Source organism: Palaemon carinicauda, chromosome 14, assembly GCF_036898095.1.
Source record: "Palaemon carinicauda isolate YSFRI2023 chromosome 14, ASM3689809v2, whole genome shotgun sequence".
Lineage (NCBI taxonomy): Eukaryota > Metazoa > Arthropoda > Malacostraca > Decapoda > Palaemonidae > Palaemon > Palaemon carinicauda.
In genome coordinates, this window is record NC_090738.1 from 122,712,533 (window position 1) to 122,727,948 (window position 15,416).

General features: G+C 41.7%; 1 pseudogene; it reads left to right on the forward strand.

The window, feature by feature from the left end:
* The first annotated feature begins 14,577 nt into the window (after positions 1-14,577).
* Positions 14,578-14,696, forward strand: LOC137653869 (5S ribosomal RNA; annotated as a pseudogene).
* The last annotated feature ends 720 nt before the right edge of the window (positions 14,697-15,416 follow it).

Consider the following 15,416-nt stretch of genomic DNA (forward strand, 5'->3'; position numbering starts at 1 on the left):
GAAGTTAGTTGTAGAATGCAAATGCTGATATAAAAAGTTTATATAAATTGTTTAAAAAGAGTGTGTGGTTAAAAATTACCCTGCTTTTCCAACTAGATTTGTAGCTTTGATAATAATAATAATAATAATAATAATAATAATAATAATAATAATAATAATAATAATAATAATAGCCAAGTTACTCAATACCTCACTCAAACCAGCAAATAGAATTAATCAGTCATTATGACATCCCAGTTAATAATTTTAGTTAAAATAATGATTTGTTAATCAGAATTTATTCCTCAGATAGAATATGTTATAACGGACTGTGTCTATTATAATAATGTATGTATGTAATTTCATCGAATTTGTGGTTATTTTTTCGAACAGCAACGCATAAGTGCTTAAAACTCGCTCATGACATTACATTCCAGTCCCCTGATTGGCCATAACTTCCTCAGTTGTGATTGGTTGGTGCCTTGTTTACTATAGCTTCACAAGCACACATATCTAACATCGTAATCAAAACAGTTGATTATTCATTCGAATGATTTACATTATACTTCGAATGTAACAAAATATGAATTGCAACTAAGCCCTGCAGTTCATTCACTATGTAAAGTCAATAAAACAATATATAGGCTACCATTTATTCGAATATCAAACATTACCGTGTTACTCAATACCTGACTCAAACCAGCAAACAGAATTAATCAGTCATTTAAACAAGCTTTAAAGTTCATCCTACTCACTATGACGTCACAAGGACGCCTTTTTTTTCTCTTTTTGATAAAAATAATTACTAAGTAATTAGAATGGGTCCTTCTGATAAAATATGCTATTAAAACATTTTATAATGGACTACCTCTATATATTGTGAAGAAAATGTATCTCTAATTTTCTTAGAAAAAAATCTTTAGGTCCGTCTCTCCTCTAGCTAGTGCGTTTAAAACCAATATTATGGAAATTTGGGCAGGTTTTACAAACAGCAACTCATAAACCCTCGGAATTCTCTTTTGCTGGGATATTCCAGTTCTCTGATTGGCTGTAACTTCTCAGCTGTGATTGGTGGTTGTTTTTGTATACAAATTCACACATACACATCTCACATCGTAGCCAGAACTCTGTTGATTATTCCTTCAAAAATTACGTATTTATTTAGCTTACGTATTTGAATAAGATCTGTTGTCGACTGAATTACTAAATTAATAATATTATGGGCATGTTTCATAGAAATGTATTTTTTAAGCTTTAATTTATCTACAATAAGTATAGGTGTTTTACCTCTACCCAGTTGAATTCATTCATAAAATACAAGATTACATGACGTCACCTACAACCACCAATCACAGCAGAGGACGAGTTAGCCAATGAGACGCTAGTTATTTCCCGCCAAGTAAACGTATAAGGTAAGAGGGTTCCATTCTCTTCTGGGTTGCTGTTGGCAAAAGAATCAAATTCGTACGAGACATTTCATTCAAATGCTCTAGTTAAGGTTTTTTTCATCCTATTTTACTTATATATATTACATACAACAATGATATTTAAGATCCATTTTATTACCAAATGATTATTTTGAATTTGTTTCCATAAACTTTGTAGCTTTTTAAGTCACAATTTATCTGAAATATGTATCACCACTACCCATTTTAATTCATTCGTAAAATACGATTGCGGAACTTCACATATAACAACCAATCACAAGAGAGGATGAATCAGCCAATGAGGTAACAGATATTTTCAGCTAAAACGCATAAGGGATGAGGGTTCTTTTCATTAATGGGCCGCTGTGGGCGAACGAAATAAAAGATCTATTTAATTACAAAATTTGTTTTTAGTTTGTTTTCATGGAAGTTACAAATTTTAATTACTAATTCATCTGAAATGTGTGTGTATTATGTTGGTATTAAAACTTTGCAACGACGTATATCCTAATATAGATAATGATTTGGTAATAATCTGTTCACTTACTTGTTTACTTGTTTTGGGTTTAAATCCAACCCTCCACTGAAGTCGAGTGAACTACTTCTCGGGCGGGTCCATATTAATCATCTAACGAAACATTTTCATTATAACTTATACAATTCTTTGATCGTAGCATCTTCCAAATCATATGATCTTGTGAAAAGTAATGTCTTTAGTTTCTTCTTAAATTCAATTGCTCCCTTTAGGACCTTCATTTCAGTTGGCAGTTTATTATAGTGTCTAGGCGCACAGTAGCTAAAAGCCCTTTCACCAAATTTACTATTTGTTCTTGGTTCAGATAGCCTATGTTTGTCACTCATGTGTCTTGTGTTAACATTTGTTCCTAGTTCTAGTTTATTCAGGCATTCTTTTAGATATTTTGGTTCATTTTGGTTCAGTATCTTAAACGTTAGTAAGAGTAGCTTGTATTCAATTCTCGCTTTTACCGGTAGCCAGTGTAACTTAATTAGTGCAGGGGTAATTCTTTCCCTATTGTGTAGTCCTTTTATTAACCTGGCGGCTCTGTTTTGTACTCTCTGAATTTTCTTCAGCTGATAATTTGGTAAGCCATAGAACAGTGAGTTGCAGTAATCAATTCTTGAAAATATGTGGTGATAAATGAGTATGGCAATAGATTTTTCATCTAAGTATTTACTAATAAATGCTATGTTTCTAATATGATAGTTACAATTTCTTACCATGTTATTTATATGTTCGTTCATTGTCAGTCTATTATCCATGATTACTCCTAGATTTCTGACAGATTTCTTTAGGTCAATGATCGATTGACCTATTTCAATTCTTTGGAAGCATTCGACTCTTTTTATATCTTTTTCATTTCCAAAAATAATACATTCACTTTTGTCTTCATTGAGCTTGAGCTTTTTTGTTAACATCCAAGCTTTAATGTCATTCATTATTTCATGTATCTTTCTTTTAGCTTCATCAACTGATTCTATTGGGAAATAGAATTGTGTATCATCAGCGTATATTTTAAACTTAACTCTGTGAGTTTCAAGTATATTTGCCAGTTCAATCGTGTAAATTTCAAACAGGAGAGGACCTAGTACACTGCCTTGAGGCACCCCTTTGCTTAGTTTTCTTGTCTCAGATTCAACATTTGATATTACTACTTTAACTTTGCGCTTTTCAAGATAACTCACAAACCAGTCGTGTGCTCGTTCTACGATGCCCACAGCTTTAAGGTCTTCCATCAGATATGTATGTTCTACAGTATCAAATGCTGCACTTAGATCAAGCATTACAAGAATGCAACACTTGCCATTTGTTATAATTTCTGTTATGTCATTTTTTATCGCTAATATTGTTGTTTCTGTGGAGTAATTTTCTCTGTATGCAGATTGATCATCAGGTATGACATTAGATTTTTTCAGATATTTCCAGGTTTGTTCGTGTACAGCAGTTTCAATAATTTTCGAAAAATATGACAGATTTGATATTGGCCTATATGAACTTAAATTGTCTGCATCGCCTTTTCCTTTATACACAGGCTTGATACACGCAACTTTTTCACAATCAGGGAAAACTGCCTGTGTTAGACTCATATTTACCATGTTTCGGTAGGTCTCTTGTAGTCTAGTGAAATTTTCTGCATCTTTTACATCATTAATTGGAAATGGATCATTTCCGCAGTAGGTTTTTTTTACTTTCTTTATTATTCTCATATAATCACTCTGACTTAACTCTTTGAATACCCTTAGCTTATTTACACCTGTTGCTGATGTATTCCTTTGCTCTGTTGTGCTGATGTTGTGAAAACTGGAGCAGATTTGATTTATTTTTTCTTCAAAATAGTTAATAAAACCATTTGCTAGGCATTTAGGATCATTAGTTATATCGGGCAACACTATTTCTGTCTTTAGACCTAATAGTTTCTTTAGGTTCTTATGTATTTTCCTTGGGTCATTTTCATTGCACACTTTTTTATAATAAGCCTTTTTTTTAACTAAGATAAGGTAATTGTAGCGATTTCTAGCTGCTTTGTAATGTTGCCAGTTACATTATTCTTGAAACGTAACAAAATAGGAACCAAAGTCCTTCACTGTTTAACTCGATATGATAATAGCATATATCAGGTGTTAATACCTCACTCAAGCCAAGCAAAGAGATTAATCAGTCATTTACCACAGCTGCAAAAATTCATCCTACTCATTTTGACGTCACAGAGACTTGCTTTCTTAATATAGATTATTTACTAACTTTGACTTCACTTTCGGGGCTACTTTTCTTGTCCCATACATCATGGACCCCTACTCTCTACAGGACCTCCACAATCATTTATCATCTTCGTTCGAAATTATGTAACATTTCACATTTGGCAATCAGAAATTGTCCCTCTAGTAAAAAAGAAAAAAAAAGGAAAAAATCTTTCTGTAAGGGTCTGTTTCTATATATTTTGAAGGAAATATATCTCTAATTAACATAGAAAATAAACTTAAGCTCTGTTCCCAGCTAGAGAAATTTTGATAGGTTTCTCATACAGCAACTCATACGTAATTTCTCCGTACGCTTTCTCAACCAAAGACTCTCAACGGTAAATTCCAGTCCTCAGATTGGTTATGCTATCCTAAGCTGTGATTGGCGGTTGCCTTCGCTTACTACGGCTATACAGACAAACACACGTACATCTGACATCGTAGCCAGAACACAATCAAGTATTCCTTAAAAATTTATGTATTTCTTTACTTTGTAACCTTCAACAAGAACAATTGTCTATTTATTAGTAATAATAACTATCTGTAATTTATTTACATAAAGATTTTTATTTTTCAGTTATAATTTATCTGAAATAAATATAGATTTTGTTTTTTCACCTCCCCCCCCCCCGAGCTAGATTCATGACGTTACAGGTGATTACCAATCAGAGCTGAGAAAGAGTCAACCAATGAGACGCTAGACATTTCCCGTTAAACTTGTAAAAGGTGAGAAAGTTCCTTTAGTTATGGGCTGCTGTTGGCGAACGAGTCAGATTCAGGCAAGTCATTTCGTTTAAACGCTCTAGCTAAAGGATTTTTTTTATCTCAATACATATATAAATAGAATATTTTCATTTTTATACCCTTTTAGATATCATTCACATATTTATCAATTACAGACTTTCCCTTCAATAATATGTCCCCATGATAGGCTCAGTCACTTACCATTCTATATAAAAAAGGTTGATTTTCACAAATTGATGAATTTCAGGTATATAGCATAGCGTTAGGGTCTGTGATGCCGCCCAGAGCTAGGTTGATCAGACATATGATAGGATTGTCCTGTATTTACTGCATTTGTCCCATGTCCCTTGTCAATCCTCTCCGGGATGCCTTTGTCCCGCATTTTCAATATTATAGAAAATACAACACACTAGTGAAATTATAGTTATAATATCTATCAAAGGTTTTAAAAATTGTTTGATGCAATGCTATGACATAGGCTATACAGTGAACAATTCTAAATGAACACACTTTAAAAGAAAAATCAGTGAAGGAGAGAAGATCATGTACAATAAGTAGTGTGTCTGACTCGATATTTTGGGTGTCTCTTATTTCAGTTTTAAAAATCTGGTCACCCTATTTTGACGTTGTTAATAGTTTATATATGACATATCTGTTTTGACGTTGTTACTGTTTTTAGAATGATTTATTGTTAATTTGTTCTCATCATTTATTTATTTCCTTATTTCCTTTCCTCACTGGGCTATTTTTTCATGTTGGGGCCCTTGAGCTTATAGCATATTGCTTTTTCAACTAGGGTTGTAGCTTGGCTATTTGTAATAATAATATGGACTAAATGTGTCACTTACAAATATGGCGTTAAAGGCAAGCCATATTAGATGCAATGGTATCTAGTTTATGAAGTATTGTTATCACTTGTTAAATGTCAAATTTTGTAAGTTCGTAAACAAACAATCTTGAACTGTCAAATTCTGTCGACCGTCAATAACTTCTCCTATATTTATTTCCGGAGAACGAAAGGTAAGTATTGTACAGTTATAAAATTGCTTATTATAATACCATCTTAACAAATGGATGTTTGTAATACACAAAACATGCTATGACACGGTATATATAACCCTGTTACCCTTTTGTGAGTATAGGCCTATGCTTAATCACTTCATATCTCGGACCTTGCTTCTTGATAGTGTAGGAAATTAAATTTTTTGATAACACATGAATCATGTTTCTTCTACTTTTTAATTTTTATGAGTTTCCGAGAAACCAGTAAACCACTTTCGTTTTTATTTCTCCAACTTGGGTTATATTCATTCATTTAAGATTGCCTTGTCCTATGCAAGAGACGGGCTGGGTCATAATGTGCAGTACGCCTAGGCTATCTATTGTAGGTTTTATTGGCGTATATGCTGATGCATATGCAAGTATTTTAAAGACTGATTCACTGAGTAATGGGTTTGAAAGTTTAGTAGATTGACGGACACAGGTCGGTTCACGATTAGAAAAAGGGGAGCCTATGTATAACAGCGGCCAGTTCCCCCCGTGGAGATTAAAAATGGACATCAACTAACCTAAACTTTCCACCATAACCTAACCTACAAGCCGTGTCCTTACTTATTATTGTGGGGTCTAACGCCCCCCTGCGACACCCCTTACACTGCCGTATTCTAAGTTAGCCGTAATCATACACGCAGGTGGCCGCTGTCATACATACACCCCAAAAAGGTAAGTTAAATCTCATTTACCAAGTGAAAGAGATAACTCTGTCATAGGCTGCACCCCTTCACCCCTACCGCTGCTAGAATGTCATTACTGTTGGCTAATCCCTTATTTAGCTCCCCTAGCTTCCTCTACTTGGAATAGTAGGAGGTACGTCTGACGTCCTACAAATTACTCTCTTTTTTTCTTGTAGTTTCCGATGTGAGGGCAATATTACGATAATTTCTCGCCAGATACAGACCATATATTTTTTTCTAATTGGTTATTAATTTTGTGCATTTCTGACCCTTAATTCTGGTGCTACCCGCTAGTTTTTGTTTCCTCTGCCTTGTATATAAAACAGCTATGGAGGACCAAATTGAGAGACTAGTATTTGAGTTGGGAAGACCAACAAGCAAAAATTTATACGTCATAAAAATCAGACTTGCACGATTACACCATAACTTGGAAAAATACATATTTCATGTTTCATAAATGACAATCCTGTAAGTATGTTTAAAAACAGAACATTTAATAAAGAAAAATAAAGGGGTGTTATAACTTAATCATGGGGTTTATTGCATCTTCAACCAATCCCAAGTTAGTGTGCCAGATCCTTACCTAACTGGGGCTGTTTCACTTGACCCCTTAACTAACCTAACCTGGAGTGCCATGAGTCATAGTGAAAGCTTGAATTCATTTCAATAGAAGCTTATTTATAATGCCTTACATAGCAAGGGGTTAAGACCCTGTCTCTCCTATAGGATTGCACAGAATAACATAGTCCACCTTTGCTTTTTCACATACAATATAATGTTCTCGGTAATCGTATCTCCTAACTACTACTCATTTATCCAGATAAGATGCAACTTTTTTACATTATCAAGAAAATATGGCTGTTGTTTGTCAATGTCAGTACCCATTTTGTAACATCAGTTGCTTTGATTTCTATTTTCTTGAGAATCTTACAAGTTGTTGATGTACGATTGTACATTTTAGCCGGGTATACTGTACCACTGTACCACACACATACCATGTTCATACTTCCCATCAATTTATTTTTTACCCTAATGTTGTTCATCTCCTTACCATCTTTCTTAATTATCTTGTGGGTCATTGTCGAGATGCTGTACTGTACTGTTACTGTTGCTATATTGTTAACTTGATGGTAAGCAATAGAAATCCCAATTTGATACCTCAAAAGATGCTCGCACATTACACGCACTGCGTATTTATGTTGCTGCTAGGAGCGGTGCTCAGAGAGTGGATGGAGTATGGTCTCGGCTAGGGGTGGGTGAGTGCTTAGAAGAAACCAAATGGTGTAGAAATCATATAAACAATGCATGGGTGGTCTAATGGGCAGCTCTCGACTGCTTTCTGCGCATCATGTGCTAGTTTCATTAGTACAATACTTGACCACAAAAAATGCACGTACAGATGGAAATTTTTGCTTGTAGACCTATGTAATGCTTGTACCCTGATTTGAATTTTTATACTCGCATACCGATTTGCTTGTGTTTAGGGCTACTCGTAAACTGAGGTACTATTGTACTGTACAGTACGTCAAAAAGGAAAACAAATGTGAGACCCCATGGCTAGCAGGAGATACTCTTTGTAGTAAACAGGGAAGTTTCCGTTTTCAAGAGTGAATGCTTCACAAGAGCTGGATCCTGAAAGCTATGGAAATACTGTACTGATTTAGTAAATGCTATGTTGGACGATGAATCATCTTTCTGCCGCAATGGAAACTCTTTGCTGAAATTTTCTTGGAGAATTTCTTCAGGTAAGTTCTGGCGTTTCTTATTCTTATACGTCGTTTCACGCAACCTGCTCTTCTAAAAACAAATTCTGCTCCACAGTTTTCCAGTGAATTTAAAGACGATGAGGGTAATTTTATGTTGCAGGGAAATCCAATAATTCTACTTCATGTTTCCTTATCTCCCTAGATAAGACTTTGTTGGTTTATGAACCGTCCATAACCTAGCAGAGCTTTTTCTACACTACACATTTGACTAATCTGCGGGAGCCCTTAGCCAGTTTCAGCAAGAAGTGTTTGTTATGGGTGAATGCTTGGGGAGTTTGATTGTAGGTGTTACCAGACAATCTGAAGTTTATAGTGAGTACTCAAGGATAGTTTGAATAACTGCGAACGCACCCTCTAACTAGTCCTAGAAGTAATTGGTGGGTAGGTGGGGCCGTTACCCTCTTGTAATAATTCTCCGATTTAGTTAAGGTTAGGTAGGATATGAAATATCTTTGATTTAGTTAAATAGTTCTGAACTTTCCTTTCTTTTTTTTATGTCCAAGCCTACCCATGTTTGTTAATCGACAATCCATCTATAATTAATTACCTTCGCCAACTTCATTGCGTAGGTTATGTTGAGATAGGCACGCATGTCTGTATGTTTGTGATTTGCATAACTCAAAAATTATTTTACCAAATCTCTTGAAACTTGGTGGGATCATTGGCAATGATCCAAGAACAGTTTGATTAGATTTTGGGAGTGGCTGGGTTAAAAGTCAAGGCCAAGGTCAGGAAAAGGTTAAAAACGAAAACTCAAAGATTATTAGTCCAAATCTCATGAAATGTAGGTGGGATGATTGGCCATGATCCAAGGACAGTTTGATGACAGTTTGGAGTGATTGGGTCAAAAGTCAAGCCAAGGTCATGAAAAGGTAAAAAATTTCTTTACCATATTGTGGTAAATTTTTATCTGATTTGCATAAAACTAGTGCCAAAATGTGCATACTGTAATTCAATTACCTATTTGTTCAGACACAAATACAAACCCTATCACTCTTTGCAGTGGAGATTATTTTGGCAAATGCTGAAAACTAGTCAAAAGACTTTTTAGCAAGGTATAACTACCCACTACCAGTTAGTGGGAGAAGACTATTCTCCCGGCTCAGACACTCACCAGTTGAGTAACGCCACTATTTATTTTGGCTCAGTAGAGATCAGACGATCCTGTCTGCCTCTCCCGTCAACTTTTGATAACTTGCTAGATTATTTTTTACCCCTTTTTCTTTTTAGAGTGGAAGTGTTGTGTTGCGAAGTTTCAAATCATGCTGCTTTGCCCTGGTGTGGAAGGGCGCTGTTGCGGCACCTTCGTATCCGCCATAGAGACGGAACCACACGATCTGTCTTTTCCACAGAGGCCATTCGTACTCCCAAGAATCTTCATGTAATTACCTCTGCCAACAAAGTTGGAAGGAGGTTATGTTTTACCCCCTGTTTGTGTATGTGTTTTTGTTAGTGAACACCTTCCTGGCCACAATTTTAATTGTAGAGTGATGACATTTGCAGGGATTAACTTTTATGTAAAAAGCTGGAAATGATTAAATTTTGGAAGGTCAAGGTCAAAGGTAAGGGTCACTTTCAAACAAAATGTTCAATTCACATAACATATCAGAAAACATTACTTTCTATTACCAAATTATGTTAATTAAACTTGCAAAGGGAAGAGAGAGAGAGAGAATGTTTATTTGTTCCGTAACCGAAATACAAACCACGCTATTTACATTGGGTTTACCTTTAGCGTAGCTGAAATGGCGAGCCATTAGAATTTAACGAGGGTGTATTACCCCCGCGCTAGTTAGCAGGGGGGTAGGGGAGTGGTAGCTAGCTACCCCTCCCCCCCTCACACACCGGTGAATTGCTCCACTTTCACTTTTGGCTCGGACATGGACAGACGTCTCTGTCTTTGTCCTCGCTTGGCAGCCATTGTTTGTTTTGTCTTTACTTAATCACTTACTTTTCTTTTACTCAATATATATGTAAACATTTTCTCATGTTTATGTATATATTTGAGTATAGAAATCAGTAAGTTTCCTTTTCAGAGTTTGTGCTTGTGTGTGTAGTGTAAGATATCTCCGTGGAGCCCTCGGCAGTTAGGCCACCATGGTGTAATTTCATGGGTCGCGATCGAGTTTGACTTCGGTCTTTCTCTCTCTCTCTCTCTTGAGGTCGTTCACCCTTTTACTACGTTACCTTACTACGCCTTTGTAGCTTCCTTCCCATGTGGCGGGGTTGCTACGCCGTCGTTTTGTCTCAATTAGTTTATGAATCTAATTGTATTGGTTGATTTTTCAGCTTTGTAGAACGATTCCTTTCGGGGTTTTCGTTCTTTCTTTAGTGTTCATTCATTTTTAAATTACATAATTACATAGTTACATAATTATAATAGTTATAATTCTGTGTTGGTTACAGCTCTCCTTCCGTGAGTGTAAGTGGTTGTGGGGGCACGTGCCTGTTGTGTAATTCTTGTGTTCCTTTCCCTCGGGATTCCTCTTCAGAGCCTTCCCGGGGGAATGAATGTTAACTAATGATTTTTATTTTATTTTTCACAGTTACCGATCTATTTTGTTTCTGTAATGTGACAACGAAGTGAGCTGTCTTGTTGAGGCCTGGGGATTCGGCTGTTGCTGCCTCCCCTATAGATCTTCGTCAGGGGCGTGTCTCCTTCTCCTGGAAGTACTCCCGTGACGATTGACAGCTCTCCAGTTCATTTTAGAACACTCAGGACGCTCGCCTCCTTGGGTGGGTAACTTTCCTTCTGAGGGAAGTTTTTCCTGTCCAGGCTTGAGTTTTTGCCCCTTTTGGGGGGTTCTTCTCTTGCCTTTTTTTCGTGCGACTATGCTCTTGGTGCTGAGCGGTCGCACCTGCAGTTACACTCAGGGGGCTGGGCAACTGCAGGAGCCCTCTTCGGAGGATCGCTCCTTTTAGGTCACTGGCTGACCCGTCTCTTCTACGAAGTGTTTCTCTTTCGTTCGCGAGAGAGTACACTCATAGAGACTCCTCTTCGGAGGACTCTTCTGCTGTTGTTGCTGTTGGCCGCCTTCACCGTAAGGCTCACCGTCCGCTACGTCGTAGGGCCTCCCATCTCCCTATAAGGGTGCTAAGAGGCGCCTTTTTGAATCTCCGTATGCAGCCTACAACTCCTTCTTCTTGATCTTCCGCCCCTGGTGCAGATGGACAGCAGTCTGACCTCGTCTTCCGACGGGCAACGGTCTTCCGACGGACATCAGTCTCCCGACGGACAGACAACGGTCTTCCGACGGACATCAGTCTCCCGACAGACAGACAACGGTCTTCCGACGGACATCAGTCTCCCGACGGACAACGATCCCTTCGGGGCAAAGGGTTGCCTCCCACGGGGGTTCTTCCCTTGCGTGTCAGGGTTCCTCTGCGCGCCCTTCTGCAGTGTTCTCTCCTGCTCAGTGTTAGCGCACAGGCGCTCTCCTGCTCATCAGCGCTTTCCTGATCGCTAGCGCTCTCCTGTTCGCCAGCGCTCTCCTGTTCGTCAGCGCTCTCCTGATGATCATCTCTGCTGTTCCTGTTGGTTCCTGTTACGCGCCCTGTGCGCCCACGTTCGCCCTCGCGATCTGGAACTTTGGTTCAGGTCTTGGACAAGGACTCTTCTACTACGCACAGGCTTCCACGCGTTGCCTTCTGTTCGCCAGTGATCACCAGCTCGCCAGCGTCCACAGACGCGTCAACGTTCGCCTGCTCGTCAGCAATCTCATACGCGTCAACGATCGCCATCGATCTGCACGCGTGTCAGTTCCCCTGGACACCATCAGTAGCGATCTAGCGCTCGCCTGCTGTGGACCACGATCTCCGGTAGCTGAGTCTTGCCGTAGATCTTCCTCCCGCTCGCCAGCGCTCACCTTTACTTCTGTCCTTCTGTGCGCCAGCTTTCTTCAATTGCCAGCGCACATCTGCGCGCCCTTTTTTGCCACGCACCTATGGGCGCCAACTGTTTTTTCTGACCGTCTAGGATCGCCTGATTAACAGCTTGCTTCAGCGCTCACCTTCCTGATGCACCTGCGCGCCTTCTGTTAGCGCGATGCGCGCTAACCATCTCTAGTCTCTTACACGTTAGCGATCTCCTACGCGCCCGCGCGATTCTTCGCCTGCGTGCTAGCGTTTTGTTAACGCACCACCGCTCGCCAACGCGCCGTCGCTTGCCGACGCACCATCGCTTGCCTACGCGCCATCACTCGCCTACGGGCCATCGCTCGCCAGATCGCGCCATCTGTCTCCCGACCGCCTGCGCTCACCCGCGCGCCCACGTGCCTGCACGTCCACACGCCCACGTGCCCGCACGACCGTACGCCCACGTGCCCGCACGACCGTACGCCCACGTGCCCGCGCTCCTACGCTCATGCGCGACTGCGCACATGCGCTCCAATGTTCGCCCCCCGCGCGAACCAACGGTATTCCATCGCGCAGACCGACGGTGTTCCGTCGCGCGGACCGACGGTGTTCCGTGGCGCGGACTGACGGTGTTCCGTGGCGCGGACCGACGGTGTTCCGTGGCGCGGACCGACGGTGTTCCGTGGCGCGGACCGACGGTGCTCCGTGGCGCGGAACGACGGTGTTCCGTGGCGCGGACCGACGGTGCTCCGTGGCGCGGACCGACGGTGCTCCGTGGCGCGGACCGACGGTGCTCCGTGGCACGGACCGACGGTGCTCCGTGGCGCGGACCGACGGTGTTCCGTGGCGCGGACCGACGGTGTTCGCGGACTTGCAAGAGCAGGAAGAATCTTCAGGGAGGTCTGAGCAACATTCTTCTTTCCAGAACCTGGCCGTCATTCCCTGGAAGGGTTTTGCCAGGGAGCTTTCCGTTTGAGATTTCTCCATCGGCCAAGGGGTGACTGGTTTACCCCTTCCTCTTCTCCATCTCGTGAAAGGGGCTTACCAGGTCCTTTCCCTCCTCGGTTGCGACCCGAGGTTTTGTACAAGGAAGCTCCAGGAAGATCATGGGTACTTTCCTCTTCTCGGGCTCAAGCTCCTTGGCTTTTCATCGCCAAGTTTCGAACTTGCGGGCAAGCTAGGTGTTGGACCATCTGGACGCGATGACCGAGGGCTTCCTCTCGGGTGTCTCATCCGTGGATGTCGACAATCTCAGACACCCTTCCATCCTTGGGAAGAGCTTGTTTGTGCCCAAGGACAGAGACATAGACAGCGGTTGTGCGAAGGAAGTCGACTCCGGTTTTCACTCCTTCAAGGCGCTTTCTTCCAGACCCTGCAGGGCTCCAGCGCCTCTTTCTTTCAGCCTCGTCGGCCTAAGTTATCGGACCGGCTACGACAACTAAGACAAGGTGTCCAATAGCAGTCCTCTCCTGTCAGGAATAGGTAGCATGGGAGGCTCTCCCGGGGGGACATAATCCTACAGGGAGCGGCAGAGTTCACAAACTCTAGGATTGGCAACCCCCCCTTGCAGGTCTCACGCTGGGAGGATGCCTAAGGTTACTCATCCGGATAACAGCTTCCGGATGCCGATTCCTGCACGATCTCCGTGATCAGCCAAGGATATCGCGCCTGCCGTCTCTGTCAGCAAATTCAGTGTCACTAAACCTCTATGCCATGGGGTCGGCAAGAGTTTTGCCCGTTTGGGCAGAATGATCCATGCCTTAGGAGAAGGTCCTCCATAGGATCGTCGACGGCTTCACTCCCCGGCTTCTTCAGTCGATCCTTTCTCGTAGGAAAGCATTTGAGACGGGAATTCCGTAGTCGACCTCTCAGCTCTGATCAAGTTTGTCGAACAAACTTCGTCCAGCGTGGAACAGCAGAATCGATCAGACTGGTAACGAGGCGACAGGACTCCTTAGGCTCTGGATCGGAAGGACGGGTACTTTCAGTTTCCATTCCATCCATCTTCCAGGAAGCTCGTGGAATTCAGCCAAGACTACAGGTATTCCTGCTTAAGATGCAGTGTGGCGATCCCGCCGTGGCATAGCAGGTTTTTCCCCAGAGAACTCTCCCTGCTTTCCTCATGGGCGCTCAGGTGCAGGCTTCCGCCTCCTTCGCTTTTTGGAGGGCTGGTCAACTCCGGTAGGCTCGGGTTCGACCTTCTTCAGCGCCGGGACAAGCTTCCGGATGCTTACCATGAGTGTGGGTTCATGGTATTTTACTTGGAGCCTTCTCTTCTTCTGCCTCAACATCTGGAGTATCTGGCCATGATATTGAGTCAACGGCCTTACCACGTTGGAAACCCCGCTTCTCGTCTGTCCAGCGAGGTTAAGCAACGTCGGTTCTGGTTGGTACTTGGATGGGTGACCACCTTGGGACGCCAGATTCTGTTGCCACATCCTCCGAGCCTTCCTTTCAGTTGACTGTGGCAAGACTGAGGAGAGTCCCAGTACCTTTTCTCAGTCAAGCAGAGCTTTCAGCCCTACCTTGGAACGTTTCCTAGTTCTCCTTTCCTCATTGACCCGTCTAAAGTTCCGAACGGTCACCTCAGGATAAGTTCCCTGTGGGACGGCCCAAGTTCCGGTGGTTTCAAAGCAACGATTAACCGGACTTTCTGGCCCCTATGGGACCAGCGGAACGATTAGACCTGCAATGGGTGTTGACCTATGGAACCTCTTGATGGGAGTGGATATTCTCGTCCTTTCCCCACATTTTTGATGCTGTTCTCGGACTCGTCAAAGAAAAGGGGGGGGGGGGGGGCATGTTCCGGTTCAGGCCTATGGTCAGGACCTGAAGGATACCTCTCCATCATTCAGGCAGGCTTAGGGGCCGTAGTCTGGCCCCTCTACAGATCCTACAGCTTCTGCCGAGTCGCTCCGTGCGCGACGACTTCATGGTACTGGCGTGTTCTAACCAGCAAGGAACGCATTTTCATACCTTCGCATCTTGCAGTAGAGATACTGAGATGTTTGAGATCCTCTCAATACCACCATCGGCTCGTTCATTCCGGGCAGAGGAATGTTCTCTCCGACTATCTGAGCAGAGCCTCGTAGAGAGATTGTACCTGGGGGTCTTTGGCCTTTAGTAACCAGCAAGTCCTGGCCTGGGGGACCTGA